General features: G+C 40.6%; 1 protein-coding gene across 5 annotated transcripts in view; it reads left to right on the top strand.

The window, feature by feature from the left end:
- The first annotated feature begins 5,962 nt into the window (after positions 1-5,962).
- celf2 (cugbp, Elav-like family member 2) overlaps positions 5,963-10,133 on the top strand; it is a 985,143-nt gene continuing 980,972 nt past the window's right edge. For 4 of the 5 annotated variants that reach the window (XM_072562977.1, XM_072562973.1, XM_072562976.1 and 1 more), the window contains exon 1: positions 5,964-6,151. The gene's annotated coding sequence lies outside the window, so the exon portion shown is untranslated. Of the gene's footprint in view, positions 6,152-10,133 lie in introns of all 5 variants that reach the window. The other variant, XM_072562980.1, reaches the window with a different exon arrangement.

Below are 10,133 nucleotides of genomic sequence, written 5' to 3'. Positions count from 1 at the left end.
CTAATCTAATTTCACCATAAATCTCAATTCACTGGGTTTGGAGCAGGCTGGTGGAGGACTTCAATCTGTCTGACTGGTAAATGCCCCAACACAATTTTCAAATTTTCTTTCAGAAATGTTGTAACTGGCTATACCAGGTTCCTGCAGATGTTGTAGTAATGTACAGCCGTGATGGTAAACACTTTTCCCTCAGCCAGCTGAAAGAGAAAAACCACTTTCACAACAGAACTGCAGCTTGCCAACTGTGAGCTAACTTTGAAAAGACACTAAAGCAAATAGTTGACAAACTCACCAAAGCTTACAAGAGCCTGGGACTTGCCATGAACAGTAAGTTCACGACTAACACACACAAAATATCTAGCATTCTCCTGTTACTTCAAATTTTCTGATTTTGATTTTTATTGTCACGTACAGGAGTGCAGTGAAAAGTGTCTAATGTCACTACACAAGGCCCCACGTCAGGTACAAGTACCTCGGTACAGAATCTTAAGAACAAGGTAGAGAAAAAGAACAAAATTAAAAGTTAAACATGGCGGTGATTATATTGCAGCATAAACATATGACGTAAGGTTAAGAATTACACATACACTCTTAATTTTAAGTAGAAGATAACAAAATAAGCTGAAAGTTCAAACATTAGGGACTTTCTTAAGTGCTGAGCCACTGTGGGACCATACTTTGATGTATCACCTCAAGATCCAATGTCCACACTGAGGACATGCCAGGCTGGGAGATCATCACGCTGGGATAAAAGACCATCCCACCAGGCCGGACGACCATCACGCTGGGACGAGAGACCACCACACCAGGCTGAACGACCATCACACTGGGTCAAGAGACCACCCCACCAGGCCGAACGACCATCACGCTGGGAGGAGAGACCACCACCCCAGGCCAAATGACCATCACGCTGGGTCGAGAGACCACCACACCAGGCTGAACAACCATCACGCTGGGTCAAGAGACCACTACACCAGGCCAAACCATCACACTGGGAGGAGAGACTACCACAACAGGCCAAACGACCATCACGCTGGGACGAGAGACCACCCCAACAGGCCAAACGACCATCACGCTGGGACGAGAGACCACCACATCAGGCCGATCGACCATCATGCTGGGACGAGAGACCAACACACCAGGCCGAACAACCATCACACCAGGTCAGGAAGCCCCTTGCTGGGTTTGTGCTGAGTCCAGGGCAAGGAGTCAGAGGCTGGGATTCCGTGGCCAGGAGAAGAAAGAAAGAAGAAGTGATAAAAAACAAGAAAAGAGAAAGAGAACAAAGTAAGGAAATGGACGGAGCGGAAAGGTTCTATGTGAAGCATACTATTCTGCCGCCATCTTGGATTTTGATTTCATGCACATATCTCAAATGGATCGCATATTTATTATTAACTGGCTCAGAAGGTTATGTCTTCACCGTTCATCTCTGCTTGATCACCCCATCTTTGTATAACTGCTCTCTGCCTCTGCCTGCCCACTCCTCAGTAATTCAGGTTTCCGGTCCTCCCTGGACTGTCCCAGAACAGATGTTTAGTCTCCATAACACTGCTGCTAACGGAACACAAGAGGAAAATCATCGAGCATTTAAAAAGTTTTTTTTTTGTTACTTTCTTTGGATACTTTTGTTTATCAGTTACAAAACTTATAGGGGTTGGAGAATAAAAGGCTGCTTGACAGTCAAAAATCTTCTAATTGAGTCATGAAGAGTTTGTCTGTTTTCTAAAAGGGAGACTAATGGTGGTGAGAGAGTGGGAGGCAGGGAGTTATGTAATGAAACTTCCGGGAATGCATCCAACAGAATTGGCACTCCCACCAGTAACATTATCCTAAAAAATGAGATCAGTTTTCATCTGTATCTCTCCACCAAACAATTGTACCTTTCCACTATCACGTTTTGTTGCACCATGGTTCTTGTATTGTCCATCTCTCCCTTACTTTGTTAAACCTCTGGGTAATGCAGGCCAATAAAGTCCATTATCAATAACACTGAAGCCATCTTGTTTTGCTCACTTCAGGAATATATCTCTGAGAAACTGCAATTCATAAGCGTTCGACACTGTGGAATTAAACACTGCATAACCCTCAGTATGCTGCTGTCCTGGGAGTGAGATTTAAACTTTGCATGCATTTGGCTTTTACTGAGACATAAGTGCTGTCATGAAGTGGGCGGGAGCAAGGCACTTGGGGACAAACAGAAAATTAGCAAAATATAAACAGAAAATAGATAACTTGAGCAAAGGGAGTTCCATCAGAGATCAGAGAAAGCTAAGTGTGGAAGCACCAAAGATAAAATGTCACCTACAGTACTCAAAATATAAATGTATGTGTGCAATCAGTTTTGCAAAACCTTGAAGTCCATTTTCTAAAAAATCACAGTCATCAGTTAATCCAGAAATCTTTATATGTATCACTTGACTTTATTTCATTCTCAACTGTTTCAACAACATGAAGGAGCATTAATAAAATGCATCAAAAATAGAGCAGCCCACCTCCAAACATGCTTCTTCTGAACAAGAAGAATTGAAATGAAATGACTGACTTCTGAAAGTATTCAGAATAAATCAGCAATATAAAATTTACATGACAAATTTTGCCACAGTTTACTTCCATGTTAATGGAATTAAAAACTTACACTTCATCCTATGCAGGCTGCAAAGAATTCAGTTAATTGTGACCATCAACTTGCAAAACCAATAACATTCATAACAAAAACCTTTCTTCAATACACTATGGTCCAGGAATATGGTTAGAAGGAGGTGGTTGCTCATAAAATACCCCCAGAGGATGAGCTTCAGTCTTAAACCTTAATGTTTTAGTGTTTTAATAGACGGATTACATCTTAATTAAGTTCTTTGAGTCTTATGGGAGTCATCTGCTTCTCAGAGTGTAAGGATTTAAAATTCTCACCCATATGTTTAAGCACCTTCATGATCTCAACCCTCCCTACTTCTGTAATCTCCTCGTGTCAGACAACCCTTCAATATCTGTGCTCCTGCAATTCTGACCCACTACATATTCCTGATTTCATCGCTCAACCATTGACAAGCTGTATTTACAGCTTCTTTTGTGCTTAGCTCAGGAATTCCCCCAAAATTTCTCGACCTCTCTTTTGTTTTTTTTTAGGGAGCCCTGGGGCACCATTTTACAGTAAATGCACAGAGTGAAGGTGAGGAGTGGGAGGGTTAGAGGAGATTTGAGGAAAACTATTTTCTACCCAGAGGGTTGCGGGTAGCTGGAACTCACCTCCTGAAAGGTTGGTAGAGGCTGGAACCCCCTCAAGGCATTTAAGAAATATTTAGATGAGCACTTGATGCTCCGCTGCTATGGGCCAAGTGCTGGAAAATGGGATCAAAATGGGTGGATGTTTGATGGCTGATGGACTGAAAAGCCTCTTTCCATTTTTTAAAAATACTATGAGTCTTCAGCTCTGAACTCACTGAACACAGCAGCAGACACAATGGCCTGAAAAGCCAAAATCTCCTTCTCTATCTAAGAGCCTTATGGTTCCTTTAAAATCTATTTCTTTGGGCATACCATTTTACATGCTGTCATGTGAAATGGTGTCTGATAACACTCCTGTGAAGTGCCTGGTAATGCTTTATTATGTCAAAGGGTGTTGAAATACAAGCACAGGTTGGTTAAGAATCAGAAAGCTTAATACGTCAATGTGGCCAATCTATCACCACAAGTGTTGGAATGCAGAAAGTGGTTTATGCCTCCTTCAATCAATTAGGGCATTACCCCAACTTTGAAAGCTAAATTAGAGAGAATATCTTAAATAAAATGGGGGAGAGAAAATGAGCTAGGAAGCCAGAGCACATGCTCATTGTAATGTGCTTAAGAGGCAACTGGAAAACATTGAAGACAATTATATCTAAAGACTCATATTCTTCTACTTACTGTTTCCTTTTCAATTCCATATGTTGAATTAAGAAATTAAACATTATAAGTAAATAGTTTATGGGTTGAAGAAGGAAGAACTGGTAAACATCCAACAGAGGAAAGGAATAAAAATAGAAAATGCTGAAAAAATTCAGCAGATCATGCAGCAACCTGGAGAGTTTACACTTTGGATCAATGACTTTTCATCTGAACATATTCCTACAACAGTGATGGCAATTCACAAGTACTTCATTAACTACAAAGAGTTATGCTACATCGAGTTCATGGGAAGTGCAAATGTGTAATTCCAATGTCTCTTCATATTATATGAACAAGTATTTTAAACGTTTAAAACTTTCTTCACAAAATTAAATAACATTCTGCAATGGTGATTCCATTAATATAGCTATAATTCATGTACTTATTCTGGTAATTATAGATAGCAAAACTGACCCTCAAATCGTGCACCTTTGTACTGTAACTGAACAGACTTCATTGGGAAGTGGGGGACTGCAATCTATTCGTGGGTAATCCCTCCCATTTGGTCCAGAGACTTTGTTGCGTTAAAGCAGTTTTGTATCATTCAGGAGCAGCAGTGGTGATTAATATATGTTTGTTTCAGCGAGGTAAAAACAATGACTACAGATGCTGGAAACCAGACTCTGGATTAGTGGTGCTGGAAGAGCACAGCAGTTCAGGCAGCATCCGAGAAGCTTCGAAATCGACGTGAAGGGCTTTTGCCCGAAACGTCGATTTTACTGTTCCTCGGATGCTGCCTGAACTGCTGTGCTCTTCCAGCACCACTAATCCAGAATATGTTTGTTTCGGCTGGTCAGCCGGGCTCTGGCATCAATTGACTCGCAGTTCCTTAATCATGCCTTTTGTGGTATTAACTGAAAGTCAACTGAAAGTCTTTCTGTCTACACTATTCAAAGAATTGCACCAGTGATACAGTTGAGTGATTATTCAGCAAGGATACTTTCTTTTGTTGGCTACCATTGACCACAAGATAAGTTATAGTTTCCTCAATTATGAAAAATCCTGACAGGTGAATCTTTGCTGTTCTCTAGGATAGAGGTGAAACAGGCTGGTGCTTAAACAGGTGTAAACAGTGCCTCGTGTGCTTATATTTAACTAAATTACCTTTAATGTTCAATGGTGCCACATACTGTTAACATGCTAGATGTTTCTTGAATGTTCTGGTTGAGATTGTGCTGTATAAACACATTGAGGACATGAGCAACTCTGTATACCCACTCTGGTAAGATGCAAACATTTTGGGATCGTGCAGGCAAGTGCCTTAATTGATTTTAAAGAAACGAAAGAAAAAGTACCCTATTTGATGTTGCAATTAATGGACAGCTCAGACTCCGGCTGGTGAAGTGAACCTGCTGCAAAAACAGATCCGTCAAAGATGTGGTACAGTTTGAAAAAAAAAATTGCTGTTAACTCGTGTAGTTCAATAGTGAACTCGGAAACCTTCATCATGGTTGGAGCCGTAAAATTCTCTTGTGAATTCTGAGTGAATAAAAAAATCTCATGACTGTTACCGTGCGATGAAACCCTGCTCCTGCCCTGAATCCCATAATTATGTGAAAGAGTATCGACAAGATATTGCAACCAAACCAATAAACACAAATTGAAAACACGATTCACTCTTGCACACTTGTCAATCGGGAAGGTTTCGTTTTATCTTAATGACTGTTATTTCCAATAGTCGCTCGTATTCAGGAGGTCTAACTTTAACATTCACCGATTTATGCACCGTTTCTGTCTATCTTTCCAATCATTTCACCATCCATCTGGAATTCTCACAAATACGCCTGGTTCTGTCGCCTGCTTTAAGGCACTCTGTGATGCAGATAACTGTTTGGCTTTGCTCGTCCGGGGAATGATGTTGTTTGTTTAATTCTTTTAAGAATGCTTGAAGGTTGACCCAAGCTCCTTTTGATGAGTCAGTTAAGTTGAATTGGTTTGCATGCTTAATCAGTATTCAAAACGTTCCATGTACTCAGTGTGTGTCTGTGTCTTTCTCTCTCTCTCTCTAGAACAAGCTGGTTTCTGGTGTGTGCACCTGACGTGTGCAACCGTTTGCAAACCCACATAAACCTTCATTAAAAACGGAGCAGATTGAGGCGGCACTGAATAAAGACGATCACTTGGGTTTGTCACAGTCACAGAGCGCCACAGAGGAGTTTACTGCTACAGACTTTTCGCCTCGTGAAAGTCAAAACCTCCCCACTTCCCCTTCCCCCAAGACCAGGTAGGTTACTGTTGAGATTTTTCTTTTCAAGAAAAATTACGTCTATTGTAAACTTCATTCTAGGTTTGCGACCTTTTTTTTCTGTCTTTTGTGAAAATTTTACTCAGTTGCGAATTGCAATAGCCATTTGCTTTGATAGTCGATGAGTTTAACTCTAGGTTTGTTTTCTTAAGTAATAAAACAGTTGAATTCTGCTTTCTTAAAAAAAAACAAAAATGCGTGTTGTGGAATGAATCCGCCTTAAACTGAGTGTTCACAAGAACAATTTTATCGAGGATTAATCTTTTTGACACTTGATAAACTGCCTTGTATTGGTGTCAGTGTACATAGAAGTTGTAATGTGTGTGTCTATATTAAAAGGCTGTGGGTTTTAGATTCTTCCTCCTCTGTCCCACATGACTCAGTTTCAGATGTGGTCAGGCTGAGCTTCTATGTACTTTTATTGTCCAGCTGTGTGGGAAGGACATACAACGGGCTGTGAAATAGGCACCTTTGTCACAAAGCACAGTGTGTGGCTACTGCAGAGTGGTAATTAAAACCCATGGTATCGACTGACAAGTTTGGGAGATTACAAGTGTTTCTGGCAGGAGGAGAGAATCTTTGGTTCACAAACTTTAACAAAAAGAATCCTGCATTTGAAAGTGCGATTATTTGCACAAGGGGTTTCTTGCCTTGACTCTGTGGGCAGATTGCTGTCCACCCCTTTGTCTTCTGTTTATCATAGACATGTTGTAATCAACCTCTCCAAAGATATTGTACACCTCTGGAGCAGATGGGATTTGAATATGGGCCCCACACCTCAGAGAGAGAGGCACTACCACTGTGCCACAAAAGCCTGAGCTGCTCAGTGAAGGTATTTTTCAATCGACTTGTTCAAAGATGATATTGCACACCTCCGGAGCCAGGCCTCCTGCCTCAGAGATGGGGACACTACCACTGTCCCCCCCAAGAGCCCCTTCATTTGTGTAAGACTTCCTCTGGGCCAGCCAACAGCTAATTCCTATTCACTTTACTAACCGATCATGGCCTGGGTAGATGTGGGATAAGTGAAGGAGTAGAAGAAATAGGCTTCTTCAGAATTCACAGTCACTGACAATGTTGAGGAAGGATGAACTCAGTTTGTGCATTCAAATGTTTTTTGACCCCAGTCAGTAGCCCACTGTTATTTATCGAGAAGTTGCTACCGTGGGCTCTCAATACCTGTTGAAAACCAAGGTTGCACATTTTCAAATCAATTAACCCCTTTTTTTAAAGCCTCTTAGTCACAGCGACACTAAACAGTGATAACTAATTTAAAAGGGTTATAATTCCCATCAGATTATAGCAGTTGGCATGCAGTTTTGAGATGCATAGAGCAAGAAAAGTTGCATTCATTCATTTAATTCACTTCTCATTTGTACAGATTCCCCAGAAATTGAGGCTGTGTTGGGCTGGGTGGTAGCTCCTTACATTGCAGTCAGGGAGGGTAAGTGGAAATTCGAAGGTGGGGGCAATTTTGTTTTTAATTTCAAAAAATATACTTTATTCATAAAATATTTTGATGATCTGGTGGTGTCACACCTTGCATTTCTTTACATACAGAGATCAGAATGAATCAGTCGTATATACAGGTCTGTATGTTTACCATCCATATATTTAGCTGAGGTTTCAGCGGAGCCCACTTACTGAGTGGGCCCCCCCTGTTCTCCTTTGGCAGGCAGATGTTGGACTCTGGTCCTTCCCCATCGCGCCTTTAGACTAGAACACTAGACATGATATTTCTAAGATACAAAAGATTTACATACACTTAAAAATCTGTCTTTCACAATCTCACAGTTTCTTTTATGGTGTGTTTTCTATTTTTTTTTAAAAAATCTCCAATTCACATGATTGCAGTGTGTCATAGGTTGCTCCTGCAAAAATTCCCAACACCGTGGGTTCCTGATCTCAGTCGGAATTTAGCGAGGAAAGTCTCAGCAATGCCGAAGAGGTTCTGAAAATTTGGAAGACCAATCAGTTTGTGTTGCTGTTTTGCACCTCCTGGTGGCTGTCACAGATATAACCGTTATCAGGGGAAATAATTAGCCTCAGATTTTTCTCGTGGCCAGTTAGCAGCTCTTGTGTAGGAAGACATGTCACTAATTCATGGGATAGAGAAAGGTAAAAGTCGTAATGCCAATTATCAGGGGGCTGTTAGGATCCAAGGAACATTACCTCCAATTATTTTCTATAAATGGCTGAGATCGCAGACCCTAAAGAGATTCTTATTTTAAAATGGTGAATAAGTGAAATTAACTTGGTAAGGAATTGTCTGAAGCATCCTATCTGCTGATTTATTTAAGTCCAATGGCCTCATCTAACACATTTCACCCTTGTGTTGATGGACCAGTTGCTGGGCCAACACACTACGTGGCACTGTGCTGCAAATGGTGTGGACAGTGAGGGGCTAAAGTGCCTCAGTAATTTTTCAGACAGAATTTCACGACTCGGTATTATCAATGGCAGCCCAACCGTAAAGTTAGAATAGAGGAGTGAAAAGATCTCAGTGCGTCGCTGAAGGTAATGGCAGGTCATTATTGAAATGTTTTGGGATGAGCCTGAGGTCTTTGCACACATTGAAATATCTTGTGATGGGTTTACTTTGAGAGCTATGAAAAGGTTAGGGCGGTAAGGAAAATAGGCAATTTTTGCATATGCTACATTATTCCATACATGTCGGAGACAATCCCCTATGTCAGTTTGCTGATGGAAGTGGCATATTTGCTCAGGTAAATGTGGGAAATGAGAATTAGCAAACTCTCTGAACCTAGAGGCTGGCAAGACTTGAAACAGAGTTTTGCCATGTTGATAAACTGCCTGTTTCCAGACATATGAAGAGGTATATGCCTATTTTTTGTGCACAATGATTCTTTGCTCATTAACAAATTTCTTTGACTGTCATTACAGTAGTGTAGTAGAAAGTGAGGACTGCAAATGCTGGAGATCAGAGTCGAGAGTGCGGTGCTAGAAAAGCGCAGCCGGTCGGGCAGCATCCAAGGAACAGTGAATTGATGTTTCGAGCATACTCCCTTCATCAGGAATGGAGCCCTAATGAAGGGCTTATGCCCAAAACATCGACTCTCCTGCTCCTCGGATGCTGCCCGACCGGCTGTTCTTTTCCAGCACCACACTCTCGGTGACTGTAATTACAATAAAGAGCATTACATATGCTTTCTGCAAATCCTATATATATCAGCTTACTCTATAAAATGTCAGGGTCTGGAGAAACAGAGAGTTAACTCTGCCCATTTTGTAACAGATTGCTTAAAATCCTTTAAGAAATACAATTAGGTTATTAGAATGTAAGGCCCTATCCTGGATTATTATCAATTCAACAGCAAATCTATGACATTGCCCTTAATAAAATACCCAGAAAAACATATTAATAACCTTAAGTCCAACAAGAAGGATTCTTAAAATGAGCCACACTGCAAGTTAATTACCTGGTACGTAGATTACAGAACTACAGAAATTTAATCATGGAACTTCCTCCAATTTCGTTTCACAGCTCTTTCCTTATTGCATTTAATCATTTCACAAGCATTTGTACAAATTTGCTGTTAAATATTATGAACACATCCTCAAATCAATATCAAACTTTTTGCAATCCATACCGGGTAATCTTTTGTATTACTTAAAAAGTTCTTCTTGCCTCAAGAATGTAGCAACAAACATTTTTTTTAATTTAAAAAAATAATACTTTTGCTCTTTTGGTAGAGTTTTTAACTTGTCAAAGTGAGGAATATTAATCTGAGCCTTCCCTCTCACATCTCCTCTTGGTTGAAATCTATGTTTTGACCAAGTATCTCCTTACTTGGTTTTGGTGGCAGTCTGTGTTCAGTTCCACTCTTGTGAAATGCCTGGGGACAGTTGACCATTGTAAAGCTGCTTTATAATTGCAAGTTATTGTTGCAAATGTGATTATTTTCCATTTGCTGTTCCCAATGCTAGTTCGATCTAGAGC

Source organism: Chiloscyllium punctatum, chromosome 44, assembly GCF_047496795.1.
Source record: "Chiloscyllium punctatum isolate Juve2018m chromosome 44, sChiPun1.3, whole genome shotgun sequence".
Lineage (NCBI taxonomy): Eukaryota > Metazoa > Chordata > Chondrichthyes > Orectolobiformes > Hemiscylliidae > Chiloscyllium > Chiloscyllium punctatum.
The sequence above is the reverse complement of the archived record's forward strand: the minus strand, read 5'-3'. Positions and strand labels throughout refer to the sequence as shown.